The 18264-nt window shown below is 39.5% G+C and overlaps 1 long non-coding RNA gene across 1 annotated transcript in view; it reads right to left on the reverse strand.

Moving 5' to 3' along the window:
- Positions 1-11080: 11080 nt before the first annotated feature.
- Positions 11081-18264, reverse strand: part of LOC311130153 — a 31819-nt gene continuing 24635 nt past the window's right edge. Inside the window, exons 3-5 of the long non-coding RNA XR_014613337.1 lie at positions 11563-11681; positions 11392-11465; positions 11081-11240 (exon numbers count right to left, since the gene is read on the reverse strand). This is a non-coding gene — a long non-coding RNA (uncharacterized lncRNA). The remainder of the gene's footprint in view (positions 11241-11391; positions 11466-11562; positions 11682-18264) is intronic.

The raw sequence follows: 18264 nt of genomic DNA on the forward strand, positions 1-18264 counted from the left end.
TAGGCCCAGAGTAGGGGTGGTAAGGAGTAGGGGTGGTCTTAAAGGGAGTGCTCCTAATCTCAGCTTGTTAACTGTATAAAAGACACCTGTCCACAGAAGCAATCAATCAATCAGATTCCAAACTCTCCACCATGGCCAAGACCAAAGAGCTCTCCAAGGATGTCAGGGACAAGATTGTAGACCTACACAAGGCTGGAATGGGCTACAAGACCATCGCCAAGCAGCTTGGTGAGAAGGTGACAACAGTTGGTGCGATTATTTGCAAATGGAAGAAACACAAAATAACTGTCAATCTCCCTCAGCCTTGGGCTCCATGCAAGATCTCACCTCGTGGAGTTGCAATGATCATGAGAACGGTGAGGAATCAGCCCAGAACTACACGGGAGGATCTTGTCAATGATCTCAAGGCAGCTGGGACCATAGTCACCAAGAAAACAATTGGTAACACGCTATGCCGTGAAGGACTGAAATCCTGCAGCGCCCGCAAGGTCCCCCTGCTCAAGAAAGCACATATACAGGGCCGTCTGAAGTTTGCCAATGAACATCTGAATGATTCAGAGGAGAACTGGGTGAAAGTGTTGTGGTCAGATGAGACCAAAATCGAGCTCTTTGGCATCAATTCAACTCGCCGTGTTTGGAGGAGGAGGAATGCTGCCTATGACCCCAAGAACACCATCCCCACCGTCAAACATGAAGGTGGAAACATTATGCTTTGGGGGTGTTTTTCTGCTAAGGGGACAGGACAACTTCACCGCATCAAAAGGACGATGGACGGGGCCATGTACCATCAAATCTTGGGTGAGAACCTCCTTCCCTCAGCCAGGGCATTGAAAATGGGTCGTGGATGGGTATTCCAGCATGACAATGACCCAAAACACACGGCCAATGCAACAAAGGAGTGGCTCAAGAAGAAGCACATTAAGGTCCTGGAGTGGCCTAGCCAGTCTCCAGACCTTAATCCCATAGAAAATCTGTGGAGGGAGCTGAAGGTTTGAGTTACCAAACGTCAGCCTCGAAACCTTAATGACTTGGAGAAGATCTGCAAAGAGGAGTGGGACAAAATCCCTCCTGAGATGTGTGCAAACCTGGTGGCCAACTACAAGAAACGTCTGACCTCTGTGATTGCCAACAAGGGTTTTGCCACCAAGTACTAAATCATGTTTTGCAGAGGGGTCAAATACTTATTTCCCTCATTAAAATGCAAATCAATTTATTACATTTTTGACATGTGTTTCTCTGGATTTTTTAGTTGTTATTCTGTCTCTCACTGTTCAAATAAACCTAACATTAGAATTATAGACTGATAATTTCTTTGTCAAAGGGCAAACGTATAAAATCAGCAGGGGATCAAATACTTTTTTCCCTCACTGTATTAAAAATTGAATTATTTTACCAGATACACATAAACTTAACTGTGGTATTTCTAATGGGCTATCCGAAATATGCAATTGTGGTGCATTGATCATGTATTTATCCTTCTCCCTGCCTATCGGTGTTGTATGTCATTATGGGGACAATGACATCTCCTCTCTAGGTTTTCATTCTGGGAATTAGGGTACGGTTTGGCAGGATTCCAATTCCCCCTCTCTCTATCTCCATATCGCTGTCTCTTCTCATCCTGTACTCTCACGTTACAATCTCGAACCCAATGTCCCCATTGTTTACAATAATTGCAAGTATCCATGTCTCTGTTAAACCTCCTTCTTCCTCCTCTGGAATTACCATTGGACCTGCCTCTCCCTCGATTATTATTATAAGGTACGAATTGCCCGTTTGTATGCTGCTGAAATGGTACCATTTTATCCTGCTGTTTGTATTGGGGAAATTGCAGTGCCTGAATTGTTTCTGCTCATTGAATAATCCTACTGCCTCTAATTCCCTAAAAAATTTTAAGAGTTGTAATGGTTTTATTGAATATATTTGTATGGACAAATTCAACAGGCTGAACCACGTAAAGAAGGTCGTTTAAAGTACACACTCCACAGATTCCCCTGAATAGTGGAGGAAGATTAGTCCATATATTATTTCCAGAACACCAAAAGAACCCTGGAATCGGTAGGATTCCCAGTTTAGAAATACGATAGTCTTCTCCCATGTTCTCAAACATGATGAGACATTGAGAAGCTCGCAAGAACGCAATATCTATTGCTGAAAACTCGCCCCTTGGTTGTCCCTTTACGCACACATCAAATACAGAAGATGCATTTACAGTAGCTGATATCTGAGTGGGTACTACAGTGGGGGGAAAAAGTATTTAGTCAGCCACCAATTGTGCATGTTCTCCCACTTAAAAAGATGAGAGAGGCCTGTAATTTTCATCATAGGTACAAGTCACTATGACAGACAAATTGAGAAAAAAAATCCAGAAAATCACATTGTAGGATTTTTAATGAATTTATTTGCAAATTATGGTGGAAAATAAGTATTTGGTCACCTACAAACAAGCAAGATTTCTGGCTCTCACAGACCTGTAACTTCTTCTTTAAGAGGCTCCTCTGTCCTCCACTCGTTACCTGTATTAATGGCACCTGTTTGAACTTGTTATCAGTATAAAAGACACCTGTCCACAACCTCAAACAGTCACACTCCAAACTCCACTATGGCCAAGACCAAAGAGCTGTCAAAGGACACCAGAAACAAAATTGTAGACCTGCACCAGGCTGGGAAGACTGAATCTGCAATAGGTAAGCAGCTTGGTTTGAAGAAATCAACTGTGGGAGCAATTATTAGGAAATGGAAGACATACAAGACCACTGATAATCTCCCTCGATCTGGGGCTCTACGCAAGATCTCACCCCGTGGGGTCAAAATGATCACAAGAACGGTGAGCAAAAATCCCAGAACAACACGGGGGGACCAAGTGAATGACCTGCAGAGAGCTGGGACCAAAGTAACAAAGCCTACCATCAGTAACACACTACGCCGCCAGGGACTCAAATCCTGCAGTGCCAGACGTGTCCCCCTGCTTAAGCCAGTACATGTCCAGGCCCGTCTGAAGTTTGCTAGAGTGCATTTGGATGATCCAGAAGAGGATTGGGAGAATGTCATATGGTCAGATGAAACCAAAATATAACTTTTTGGTAAAAACTCAACTCGTCGTGTTTGGAGGACAAAGAATGCTGAGTTGCATCCAAAGAACACCATACCTACTGTGAAGCATGGGGGTGGAAACATCATGCTTTGGGGCTGTTTTTCTGCAAAGGGACCAGGACGACTGATCCGTATAAAGGAAAGAATGAATGGGGCCATGTATCGTGAGATTTTGAGTGAAAACCTCCTTCCATCAGCAAGGGCATTGAAGATGAAACGTGGCTGGGTCTTTCAGCATGACAATGATCCCAAACACACCGCCCGGGCAACGAAGGAGTGGCTTCGTAAGAAGCATTTCAAGGTCCTGGAGTGGCCTAGCCAGTCTCCAGATCTCAACCCCATAGAAAATCTTTGGAGGGAATTGAAAGTCCGTGTTGCCCAGCGACAGCCCCAAAACATCACTGCTCTAGAGGAGATCTGCGTGGAGGAATGGGCCAAAATACCAGCAACAGTGTGTGAAAACCTTGTGAAGACTTACAGAAAACGTTTGACCTGTGTCATTGCCAACAAAGGGTATATAACAAAGTATTGAGAAACTTTTGTTATTGACCAAATACTTATTTTCCACCATAATTTGCAAATAAATTCATTAAAAATCCTACAATGTGATTTTCTGGAATTTTTTTTCTCATTTTGTCTGTCATAGTTGACGTGTACCTATGATGAAAATTACAGGCCTCTCTCATCTTTTTAAGTTGGAGAACTTGCACAATTGGTGGCTGACTAAATACTTTTTTTCCCCCACTGTACATATTACTTCAACTACCTCAACTTGCCGGTGCCCCCGCACATTGACTCTGCACCGGTACCCCCCTGTATATATAGCCTCCCTACTGTTACTTTATTTTACTTCTGCTCTTTTTTCTCAACACTTTTTTGTTGTTGTTTTATTTTACTTTTTTATTACAAATAAATGCACTGTTGGTTAAGGGCTGTAAGTAAGCATTTCACTGTAATGTCTGCACCTGTTGTATTCGGCGCGTGTGGCCAATAAAATTTGATTTGATTTGATTTGAGCACCTCAGATTTGTTGCTCAATAATAAAGTCTAACTTTGAATTCACAAGCTCCGGTTTCTTGAGAGATGTTTTTTGAGTTAAATATTTCTACGACATTAACCATTCATCCAGGGTCTATTTAAGCAATTAGGCACCTCAGGGGTTTGGTATATGGGCAATATACCACGGCTAAGGGCTGTATACAGACACAACGTGTTTTTTTGGCAAGCTTATCTGTTATATATTGCCATGTTTCATACTCCCATTCCTCAATCCAGATTTGTATTGTTCTAGTTCATCTTGGATAACAGCTTTAAAGCACACAGTAGTTATCTAACACAATTGTCATTAAGCTTAATTTATTGCCTTCACAGCAGTAGGTGTGAGCATATCTTACAATGATCAACTCCTGAAATGTATGTACAGTGGGGAGAACAAGTATTTGATACACTGCCGATTTTACAGGTTTTCCTACTTACAAAGCATGAAGAGGTCTGTAATTGTTATCATAGGTACACTTCAACTGTGAGAGACGGAATCTAAAACAAAAATCCAGAAAATCACATTGTATGATTTTTAAGTAATTAATTTGCATTTTATTGCATGACATAAGGCTGGGATGGGCTACAGGACAATAGGCAAGCAGCTTGGTGAGAAGGCAACAACTGTTGGTGCTATTATTAGAAAATGGAAGAAGTTCAAGATGACGGTCAATCACCCTCGGTCTGGGGCTCCATGCAAGATCTCACCTCGTGGGGCATCAATGATCATGAGGAAGGTGGGGGATCAGCCCAGAACTACATGGCAGGACCTGGTCAATGACCTGAAGAGAGCTGGGACCACAGTCTCAAAGAAAACCATTAGTAACACACTATGCCATCATGGATTAAAATCCTGCAGCGCACGCAAGGTCCCCCTGCTCAAGCCAGCGCATGTCCAGGCCCGTCTGAAGTTTGCCAACGACCATCTGGATGATCCAGAGGAGGAATGGGAGAAGGTAATGTGGTCTGATGAGACAAAAATAGAGCTTTTTGGTCTAAATTCCACTCGCCGTGTTTGGAGGAAGAAGAAGGATGAGTACAACCCCAAGAACACCATCCCAACCGTGAAGCATGGAGGTGGAAACATCATTCTTTGGGGATACTTTTCTGCAAAGGGGACAGGACGACTGCACCGTATTGAGGGGAGGATGGATGGGGCCATGTATCGCGAGATCTTGGCCAACAACCTCCTTCCCTCAGTAAGAGCATTGAAGATGGGTCGTAGCTGGGTCTTCCAGCATGACAACGACCCAAAACACACAGCCAGGGCAACTAAGGAGTGGCTCCGTAAGAAGCATCTCAAGGTCCTGGAGTGGCCTAGCCAGTCTCCAGACCTGAACCCAATAGAAAATCTTTGGAGGGAGCTGAAAGTCCGTATTGCCCAGCGACAGCCCCGAAACCTGAAGGATCTGGAGAAGGTCTGTATGGAGGAGTGGGCCAAAATCCCTGCTGCAGTGTGTGCAAACCTGGTCAAGACCTACAGGAAACGTATGATCTCTGTAATTGCAAACAAAGGTTTCTGTACCAAATATTTAGTTCTGCTTTTCTGATGTATCAAATACTTATGTCATGCAATAAAATGCAAATTAATTACTTAAAAATCATACAATGTGATTTTCTGGATTTTTGTTTTAGATTCCGTCTCTCACAGTTGAAGTGTACCTATGATAACAATTACAGACCTCTACATGCTTTGTAAGTAGGAAAACCTGCAAAATCGGCAGTGTATCAAATACTTGTTCTCCCCACTGTATATGTAGATCATGTATGACCACACTAGTGTGTCTTAAGAAAAATATGTGTATTAGTTGCCCTTAGACAACTTTGGCGATGATGTCCTCCTGACTCAACATGTTTTTAGCAATGGTTGGAATTTCACCACTGAATATGCTTTCTAAATAGCTGCAGTCAAGAAAAGGTCACGTTTTCGATCTATAGATAGCCAGCCAGCCATTACTTCAATTTCACTAAGCATTAGTTCAGTAATGAAGCACCCAACGAAACACATTATAGCAAGAACAAAACCTAAAACCGCAGAGGAATTTATAAAGTATTTATTCTGTTCATTAATTTGTCTTGTTGTAATTTTTTAAATGTTTTTTTTATAATTTGCTTCAATAAAATAATGGTTAGAGAATATTGCCAATCAGCTGAGAAGGAGCGGAGAAAACTCTGGGGGCGTGGAACGTGAATCTACTAGTACCAGTGTAGTATCTAAACAGTTTATGATTTTGCGGACGTTTGCAAATGGTGTGTTAGAGGAAGTTGACTCAGCTTGCGGAAGCATCTGGAAAGCATTACTATAGGGGCCCCCTAAAACAGAGGAAGTCTGTTATGTGGAGGCCAGGGATTGGTTTATGGGAAAACCACCCATATTATGTTACATATTATAAATACCATGGTTGAAACAAAGGACGGGGAGAATATAACATATTAGAGATTGGGTCAGTTGTTCTCCAGATGTCTGCAGGAGTCTGTAAATTGAAGCTGAAATCTTTGATGTAATAAACCATTATAATCAAGGACAGTGTCAGCGGATTTCTTGTCATCACAGCATAATTAGCATCGTTATTTCGATACCACACCAGCCACGTGCTCTCACCAGAGATACATTTGAAGAAGTTCTAAAAGAAGAGAGGAGTGTTTTTGGCAGTAATGTACTATAACGTTGGATCCCGATAAACCCCTCAGAAGAAGAAGAAACTTGCAAGTTGTTGATTGCAAGCGCCATGCTCTACCAATTGAGCTACAGAGGACCACCATAATAAGGTTTGGTTGCGCAACTATTGTTTCTAAAAACTGATTGACTAGGACAGTCCTTCTCCAAAAAAAGCAGGGAGTAGGCTTTTTTTTGCACCGAACAAGAGCACACAGCACAGAGCAGGAGATATGAAGTGCAGATAACAAACCCTTAAGAGACACCATGGAAACATATCTAACAGGGATGAAAAGAAAGGCGGAGAGAGACGGAGATAATGAGACAAACGTAAGTCTCCCGAAAGCTAAGACGAGGAAATATGACGAAGCGTATGTAGCGCTTGGCTTCACTGTGACTACGGTGGGAGACGAGGAAAGACTGGTATGTTTACTGTGTCTAAAAATGTTGGCAGCGGACAGCATGAAGCCAAATAAATTAAGGCGTCACTTAAAGACATTACACCCCAATCACGCTGATAAGCCGCTTGAGTTTTTTCAGCGAAAACGTGCCGAATATTGCCAACAATCGTCCCGCTTTGTGAATGCTACTTCAGTAAACCAGCGAGCACTGTTAGCATCATATAAGGTGGCGTACCAAATTGCTCAGTGCAAAAAATAACACTCCATAGCAGAGGAGCTGATACTGCCTGCAGCATTAGACATGGTCTCTGTCATGCTGGATGACGCAAGTGCTGCAAAAATAAAAACTATCCCTCTGTCCAATGACACCGTCGCCAGACGTGTAAATGACATTGCTAACGATCTTAAAGAACAGCTGGTAGATAAACTCAAAGACAAACGTTTTGCCTTACAGTTCGATGAAGCAACTGACAGCAACAAAGACTGTTTGTTTATCGCTTATGTACGTTTTGACATGACAAACTCCCTGTGTGAGGATCTACTTTTTTGTAAATATGTCAGAGACAGAGCCACAGCTGAAGAGCTATTCAAAATGCTGGACTGCTTCCTGACTGAGAATGGCTAAAGTGGGAGAACTGCATTGGTGTTTGCAGTGATGGTGCACAGACCATGGCAGGGATGAGAAAAGGACTTTGGGCACTCATCAAGAAGGCCTCACCTAATGCTGAGTGGACACACTGTGTTATACACAGAGAAGCACTGGCATCAAGGCACCTTTCCTCTGAATTAAGTGAGGTTATGACTGACATTGTAGGTGTAGTCAATTTTATAAAGACCAGACCACTAAAAACAAGAGTCTTCTCTGCTATCTGTGAGGAGATGGGAGCTGAACATCAAGCTGTGCTGTTTCACAGTGAAGCAAGGTGGCTGTCACGAGGAAAAGTCTTGTCCCAAGTTTTTGAGCTCAGAGAGCAGATAAGAATGTTTTCGGAGCAAGAGCACAAGTATGACCTTGCAGAAAAATTTAGTGATGAGAACTTCCTGGCAAAACTGGCCTACCTGAGTGACATATTTGGAAAGCTAAATGAACTAAATCTACAGCTTCAAGGGAAAGATAAACACCTCCCTCAGGTCACAGACAAGATCAGCTCTTTCACTCGAAAGCTTGCAATGTGGGGCAGGCGACTTGATGAAGGAAATACTGATTGATTCGAGAACCTGCATGAATTTGTTGACACTACTGACTATGATGCTACCTCAGTGATTCCATATATTAAGGAGCATATTTCATCACTGATGGGATTCTTTAAAAAGTACTTCCCTGAAAACAGTTCCCAATATGACTGAGTGAGAGATCCTTTCAATGCACCAGCTCCAATTGGTTTCAGCTCTGCAGAGGAGGACCAGTTTATTGATATGAAGTCTGACTCCACATTGAGACTGAGGTTCACATCACAGACAGTGAATTCTGGCTGAGTGTAAAGAGGCAGTATCCACTCTTAGGGCAGAGGGCCATGGGCATTCTTCTTCCTTTTGAAACATCTTATCTTTGTGAGACTGGCTTCTCTGCTGTTGCTGCACTGAAGACCAAGTACAGGTCCCAGCTAAACATTGAGCAGGAGCTGAGAGTTGCAGTATCATGCTTCAAACCCCGTATCGAAAAGTTGTGCACTGCAAAACGTGCTCATTGTAGCCATTAATCCTGACTTCCTCATTAAGTATTTTCTGTTACAGACTAAAAAACAATGTTAATAAAGTTATTCTTTGTTGTAAGTTGATCTATATTTTTTTCTTTATTCTTTTTTTTTGTTTTCTTTAATGTTAATAAGGATACAATGTTATGCAGAGGTGTACTTATAACCATTTTATAGACAAATGATACTATTTACAGTCGCGGCGGAAAGTTGGGGGGCGCGAAATGTTTACTTCTTCCTAGGGGGGGCGTAACATAAAATAATTGAGAAGCACTGGACTAGGAGGAGGAGAAGCCAAATTGCGCCACTATTAAAGAATAAACATGATGGGCGGGACGGTTAAGATTGGAAACAATGGTGGAGTGAATTTACCGGGGAGGGATTAAGGAAAAGGCGTGTACTATGAGCAAGAATGAAACTGTATATAAACTGAGAACTGAGGGTTTGAGAGTTCGTTGCTCTGCAGTAAAGTCTATCTTGATTCTTCAAAAAACTCTGGAAGTACTTTATTTTTAATAAGGATAAGGACGATTTTCCACAACAGATACATGCATGTTTACCGCTGATCTGCCGCATGTGAAAGAGAGAGGAGCAGCGCAGGCTTTCTGTAAGTATCCTAGGTCTATATTCTGTTAGGAAAATCTATTGGTTGACATGAACAACAATGCTATCTATGTTGAACAGTATTTTCTCTTTGTGCAAAAAAAAAAAAAGCATCGGATTTACGCATGGGTATTCATTCTCCAGGAGATATCCAAGTAAATACATGGAGGACCGTTTCAAGGTGTTTGCTCGTCACTTTGTAACACATCTTAAAGCGGCAATCAGCAGAGGAAACAATAACGAATTGAATCCCTGACACTGTTTCTGTAAAAGGCTGAGGGATGGGGCTGGAGAAATGTAACCACTCTAAAATTCATATACAGCGCTATGGATGCAAGGAATGACCATCCATGCTATCAAAGTTATAGGTTTAACCATGTTTTGAGGCTATATAGTCAGTGGCGATTTTAGCATGTAAATCTTGGTGGGGCAAACAACTTTTGTTGTTGTTTATACATGACAGCAAAGACACAACACTAAACAATACATTAATTGCACTATAATGGTGACAAACGGTGCCCACAAACATGGAGGTAAAAATTCAGGTTGGATATTCGCCTGTAGTTTTCCTTATGTCCACCAACAGCAGTTAGGGACCATCAACATGGGGACATATCAAATTTTTCAAATTTCAATAGCTCCTTGGTCATGTGACCTACAACCCTCAAACTACTTTCAGAATGTCCGCTGACTACCCTTCTATATTGCACACATAAGTTTGTCCATTGTCTTCTCACATGATTTTACATACATTTTTCAAACTTTAGAATTTAAATCGCTCCTTGGTCATGTGACCTACTGGACTTAAACATGGTTCAGCATGTCCACTGACTACCCTTCTATATTGCATACCCTTTTGTTCGTCCATTTTCATCTCATGCGATTTTAGCTCCTTGGTCATGTCAGTTACACACCTAAGATGTGTGCTTAAGTTATAGCATAACCTCTAGTTATGTATCTTCTATATTGTTGTACATTAATATTAGTTTGACAATTATGGGGTTTAGTCCAGTGTTGTTTACCATTTTCTTTATTGTTTATCTAATAATTGGTAGTTCTGAGTACTTACTTTCCCTTTCCTTAAGTCTTTATTTTGCCACAGTATTTAACAGTGGTACACAATAGGAGAGAGAGAAAGAGAATATCTCTGTTCATCATAATAATAATATAATATGCCATTTAGCAGACGCTTTTATCCAAAGCAACTTACAGTCATGTGTGCATACATTTTTACGTATGGGTGGTCCCAGGGATCAAACCCACTACCCTGGCGTTACAAGCGCCATGCTCTACCAATTGAGCTACAGAGGATCATTAATATCAACCATAAAGGAAAAGGGCAAAGTATGAGAGTCGTGTTAATAATTGTCCAAAGCATGGACGGAGAGTGAACTGCACGGCCAGTAAGGTAGGCTGCAGTGGGTTTGCTGGTTGATACATATACTGAACATGTAACCACAATAATGGTGGCCAGAAAATCAATGAATTAAAATTGAATGTTGACAAATTAAACAGAAATTGTAAACCTTTAATCTTTTCCAACATGTCAACGGACACTTTACTTAAAATAAGTACTAAACATTTCACAGTGTTAACTTTCTCTTTATTCCTGGTTGATGTAAACTTCAGAGCCTCTTCAGTGTGGATGGGGTATAGCATACAGTTTCAACAACAGACTGCACTTCCAGTTTGTGTTCTTCACTCTGTTTAACTCTTTTGTAGCACATGGAACCACCGTTGGCATGCAAAACATTCAATCTAAAATAGAAGAAAGTCTAACACGTTATAAATAATATTCAATATCAATGCAGTATGACAAATTAGCCATTCATTGTGTTATATCATACATTGTCTTACATGCCATCACTGTTGCCAAAAGATTATAAACATGTTAAATAAAGTTACTAACCCAGTCAGTCTTTGGGCCACATCCAGGTTCTTTATCAGTGGCACATATGAAGCAGTTGTTGGCTTTGTTGAACTCTGAAATCATAGACATGAACTGAACATATGGTTGTCCCACACAACTACATAAAAATAAAGAATTGACATTTACTTTCAATGAAATTTCATTACATACCAGACATTTTTAGTATATCCTCAGCCATTTATTTTCAGTTGCTCCATGTGTTTTTGTGAAGGTTCTATATCCATTTGGGAGGGGATGTTGGGGAAGTTCTGTGCAACTTCCTTGGCCATCTACACCAAAAAAGAAAATCGTTTTTGACCTAATTGTCACATAACAGCTAACCATTCATTATTGAAAATATAACTATCAAACCTGCATTACTAAGACCCCGCAGCTGAAGGTGTCCTGCTGCATGGTGTGTTGTAGAAACATTTGACTAGATAATCAACTCAAAAATATCTCTCAAGACATCGGAGCCTGTGAATTTAAGAATTTAGACTTTATTGAAGAACAAAGCCTGAGCCTTTCTCCGTGAAGGAAAAATACTGACTCCCTCTGGCTAAGATGTCTCTTTATATAGACACATATGGAAAAACATGCATACAGTCCCATCTTTTTTTTAGTTCTGCACTCTGCACCACCCCTCTTTTTCAACGTCCAGCTGTTACACATTATTCACTCCAAAATGTCATGAATGCTTTTTTTCCCATATGCAGCCTCTCATTCTATCATTCTATTGGCTGCGTGCCTAGGCCCCTTCTTAAAAAACTAATGTAATCCAAACCATATGTCTATAACGAACCCCATGGCCGCAGTTTAAAACCCCTGTGAAAGAACACATCATATACTCAATGTCTATATTATTATTCAAACATATATCTGGATTATAAAATATCAAACATGTTCATTCTGTTTCACCATTATCATTTCATAACACATTATAAAACATTTATCATTCATCATCCTCCCCAGCCCCTGAGATTATGTGCATGTGGCCATGTGTCAGGTCATAAGGTCATAAGCATAAAGAAATGCTAACACTAGTTCCATTGTTACTTCAATCTCCACACAGCCATCACGTCATTGACATTCCCAAACCAGCTGCAGGGAGTTTTTATGAAAAACACACAAATTGTCTCTGCTCTGTATTCACCCCTCAACTGACTCTCAATCCATAAACACTCCCAAGGCATATAGGTTTTCAATTTTACAACATATCCATGCTTATTACTAATATCATTATTTTACCTTTGACTTTTCCCTACATTTGCCTTAATGATACATAAAATAATACCATAAATCCCCCCTATGGGACATTCCATCAATGTCCCATCAATACAAAGATTAATCAGTCATATCACAAGTATTATAACAATCAAAATAATCAATATCCATATCTAATCAAGTAATTGCCATGTCAACATCACTAAGCATTAATATTAATAAGTTATTCAGATCAGTCAGTCCACTTATAATTTATAATCATAATCAATTACCCAAAACAACTTTAGAATGACAATTCTTAATTAGTCACCTTTGTTCCATCATTCAAAGTTAAAACTCTCACCTTGGCACATCTCGATACTGGCCGAATGTACATGTATGTTATAATAATTATAGCATTAACTTCCTCATAACAAAATTACATCAGATCAGTACCCTAATGCATTGTCCAAATTACTATAAATTTAGTAGTGTATAATACCTCCTTAATCAATATACTACCTCAACTAACACTCCCTTCCTCTACCGGCACTCAATCTTCTGGCGTCTTCATTATGTTCTTCATTATGTTCTTCATAGTTCATCTTGGATTACCCATAGCAATGTCCCAATTCCAATGTCACACCTAAACCGCCACACCTCCACCATCATCCTGTTTTGTCCATATGCAAACCAGCATACCCAAACTAGGAAGAACGTTGCATTTGCATAGACCTCTTTCCTCACATTCTTGAAAAAAAAAACACAAAAGAGAAGGCATTTGATTGCTTTGATTTGATACTGGATTCAGGGCAGAGGTGGGTCAGACAGGAACCTCTTCAACGCCTTTGTTGTTCCTCTTCAGCCGAGTAGAGGATTTTTGTTTTTTATTGAGGTTTACACCGTTCTGAGCCAATTGATCTCTGCAATGCATTACGACACCATCCGTTGTAACCTCAGGAAAGGACAGATCATAACAGTTCAGTTGAGTTAATTTCCAATCCAAAACATCCCTATTAACATTGTCTATATGACAAATCATTATGTTTCACATTCTCCCTTGAATTCTTCCAAATTATATAACCCAATTGTTTTATTGTAACATTCCTATATTTTTGCTCATACTCTATTTGACATTACTCTGGTGTTTCCCTTTCCTTGTTCCTATTCTAACAATTGCTTACACTTCTCTCTTCTAATAACACTCTCCTCTGGAAATCTAACACCAAATACTACATCAAATTGTTTATCTAAGTCTTGGACTGTTTTCCTTATGTCTATGATTCACCTATCTCTTTCTTTCATTACCTTAAGGTCACACTACCCCATGTGACTTCCCCATACTCTTTGTGCTGGTTTCTCACACACCAATAATATTTTAACCCTTGTATTTTAATAGTGATCCCTTCCTGTATTTTCAGTTATGGTTCCTGCCTGTGCAAGAATCCACATTCTACTCCTGTCTATATCCCTTCTATGTCTTGTTCTTCTGCTCTTTATTATTATTATCAGTACTCCATTCCCCTTATTCTCAGGTAACTAGTCAAGTACATAGAAATCAATGATAAGGATATCTGGTGCATCTTGGAGGTCTGGAATCTCTCAATCATCAGTTCCCTCACTCTGGTACAATGGTTAAGATGATACCCGATACTCCCCTCTATCAGTACCATCGTTGGTATAACCTAGACAACGATATGTAGGTCACTTCTGTTGTTAACCTTCCCCCGTCACTAGGGTCTCCGGATCAGCCAGAGTCCCTCTTAATCTATCGACATCGGTCTGTGAAAAGTTTCCTTCTATCAGCCTTCCCATAGGGAAGCTCAGAGTTACTGCTGCAAAGACACAAGCACAGACACACACAAAAGACAACAATGCTACCCAATGGCTGAGGTTGGAACACTCCTATAGTGGGAAACATGAATCTAAGTATCTGTCTCCACCAGTTTTACCATCATTAAGGTAGCCAACAACCCTGGTACAGGCCCCTCCACATAGGGTCTTCCCAGCTCTTTCTTCTGTAGTCATTTGCCATCACATAGTCTCCAGGGCACAGAAAATACTCAGATTATCCTAATCAGTTGGGCATAGTTATCTTCACCCATGAAAATAAAATCTTAAGAACATTGTTATGTTAGGCGAGACACAGTATGCTACTCATGTCCTCTCATCCGTCAAGAGAAGCCTTGAGATTATGAAGCACACCCACTTCCAGCTTGTTGTAGTCCACTTATCTCATAGACAGACCACCTCTACACCATGCCTCCTATCACAAAAATGATTTAACCTAACCCATAACACATTATTACTACTGCTCACATCCTTAATACACCTTGCATATTTCCCCACAAAACCATAATAAACCATTAAAACCTCTGTAATCCCAACTTCCCCCCTTGGACACATACATCACATCGTGATTCATGTGTACAAAAAACAAAACAAAACAATATTGCCTATCAAACCTAACATAATAACTAACCTTAAAATGACAACCCTTGAGCATATCTTTACTAAACTGTATTCCATAACACTATTCAAGGAATACTTCTCCTTCAGGACTAACTTTCTCACTACATCCTTGTCCTGTTTAGACTAATTTATATATAGGATTTTTCCAATTTGTAAACTTCTTCACAACTATCCTTATTTTATCTAACCCCTTAATTCAGCATGCCTCTAGAATTCATAGTGCGGGTGATCAGGTCACACTATAAAGCCAGGACAGATTTCAGAGGTCATTGAAATCATTCAATGAATTGTTTCATCCTATAGTATACTACTTCTAACAACCATCAAAACCTTTCATAAATGTTGTAATTCCTTAGTACAACTCTTTTCAAAATAAATCATACATATTTTACTTATCCCTCAGTAAATAACCCAAATTACATGTGTATGCTCCTTTAAGATATTTCACTTCCATCCCATCAAACAACAAATAGAAATAAAAATCCTATACAACTAACATTTCATACTAAGTAGTTTGTTTGTGGTTATTTGAACACCACATAGTAAAACAATAAACAAACAAAAATGGCCAGGCCTTATTTATTTTGGTAGCCATTATGACAACCTAAAAATAAACCTACTTAATTTTACTAACTAGTTCCACCCTAGCCGACAGACTTTTTCAACCTCCCAATAAAGAAATCCCCATGTTCCTGGAAGAGAAAGTATACATGTCGTTAACATATAATCAACAATCCAAAGATAGTAATTACACACAAAACATCATACATATATCCCCAGTCCTATCTCATCAACAATCATTAACCCCAGCATCGATTTAAAATTGTTTGATACGTCGTCCTACTTTACCCCTAACCTAATATTATAGGAGACTCCCATCAATCCTTAAAAGAAAACTCCCACTTAGAAGACACTAGATAATAACCCATTCTATTAAGTTAACTACACCTTCCACTATAAACCTATAACCCCATTTTAGTAATTTAAACGTTGCAAACTGTTGCACTGATGTTTGTTTTTCCCCCCAAATATAAACTTATTGTTTCATAATCCAAAACCCATAAAAAGATGTCTACTTACTCCATCAAGTCAACAGCAACAACTACCTCCCAAGGTTCAACGTACTATAAACAATTATCGTTATCTGAAGTAATAAAACATCATCATAACTCACTGCTGTTTAAAAAAACTATATAATGTCATAATAAAATGATCAATTATCAAATATCGTTCCTTATTCAACTATCGAGACATGTTCTTCATTAGTTAATCGTCTCCACAAAGCAATACTACCTAATAACATTTACTTCTATTAAACAATCTCATTCAACATTAAGTCAACCTGTCTCATCACCCAATTAACTTATTTTTTAAACCCTCTACTATATCTATCATACTCTACCGCTAATTTCCCTCATAACGGTACCTCAACAGATGACAAATTATTTTATATTTATAATAATAAACCAATAAAACATCCAATTCACCAATATACAATTTATATTACTATGTTATCCTATTCGACATAGATTGGTAGGACATCTTTCCTGTAATGTTATCAATGAAACCAGTAATTCACATCAATAACATCAATGTAAAAGATTTGCTTTCTGTCCCCTACTGGATTCAAACCAGGGACCCTCTGCACACATTGACAACATTCACCATCGAAGCACTGTTACCCGTCGCTCCACCAGTGCCACACAAAGCATCTACTTCCAGTTCATAGAGCAAGTGACGTCACCCAACGAAAACCACACTAGCTTTCACCGCTAAATAGCTAGCAATCTCCTGCCGATAACATTCCACCTTCCACGACCTCCCACAAAACACACAATCCCCGTACACCTAACGTAACCCATAATGTCCCTTATAGCGCTCTCACGTTTCAGCAAGCTCCAATGTCCAACATCCACAGACAAAAATGGAAATTATTCAATTTTTCCTAGCAAACCTAATAAACCACTTTCAAACAGCGTTCTGCATTTACCTCTATCATAGGGTTTAAAAACCCCAACTTAACAACATTAACAATCCTAAATTGCCGTAGTAACGTCATGTTTGGTTCAATTGATCTATTACCATATAAGACATTCACTTCTCCATGCGTCGTAAACTATATCCTATTTCTCCTGTAATCAACTAAAATCATAGCCACGCAATTATACCATCACTCCGCCATTACAGAATGAATTAACTATCATTTCTAAGCAAGCTACAAGTAACACCAAACACTTGCTGTAGTTTACCATCATATATTAAAATCATCCATCTATCACAATCCAATTTATCTATAGACATATTTCACCATTGTCACTCGTTTCATCTAGCAAAACCTTATTCAATGACTAAAAATTACTACCACATAGTCTACTCTCCGTTAACATTTTAGTCATTTAGCAGATGCTCTTATTCCAAGCGACTCACAATCAGTAGGCTCATACATTATTATACTTATACTAACCCCCCTCGGGAATCGAACACCCAACCCTGGCGTTGCAAGCACCGTGCTCTACCAAATGAGCTACAGCGGACCACAGATGAGCGTATAGTGCCTTTTTCTGACAATGTTATAATTGTAGCCTATTGCATTACTTTAGCTTAAAATATAAGTTTGTTTATTCAACAAATCTAGAACCCACTATAGCATAATAGGCAAAGCTTCTTGCATCCCCTGGTTTACGTAATGAAAATACATTATCATTCTACAATTCACCAAATATTCGCATACACCACTGGTGACACAAACCATAGAATAAAGTAATAACAATTAGAATTTTGTCAAATAGATGTTTTCCATCCAACTATTCAAACTTTCTTTAAATAACTATTTCAGCTCGATACAGTCAAACAAGTATAACTCTCTTTTTACCGGAAACTAATTCATGGCATTAGTCAAATCTATTCACATCTCAACAATAACTAATAATATATGTATATTCATAATACTAAAATACCTTACTTTCATTCCTGTCTACCTAAACAATTCAAATTATGGCCATAACTTTATCGCAATTGACAGTACGCTTATTTAGAATATAGTCTCTCCTCACTCCTTCCCGTTGAATAAGTGAGTCCTTCAGTCCGAAAAGAAGCAGCTACTAGATCTTCCAATCTTATCCTGACTGTTCCTTCAATCTAAACAACCCCCAACTATAGCTAAAATATACTTAGAAAACCTAGACTCTGTTCAGCGAT

This window comes from Coregonus lavaretus (assembly GCF_964263955.1).
Source record: "Coregonus lavaretus genome assembly, chromosome: 5".
Taxonomy (NCBI): domain Eukaryota; kingdom Metazoa; phylum Chordata; class Actinopteri; order Salmoniformes; family Salmonidae; genus Coregonus; species Coregonus lavaretus.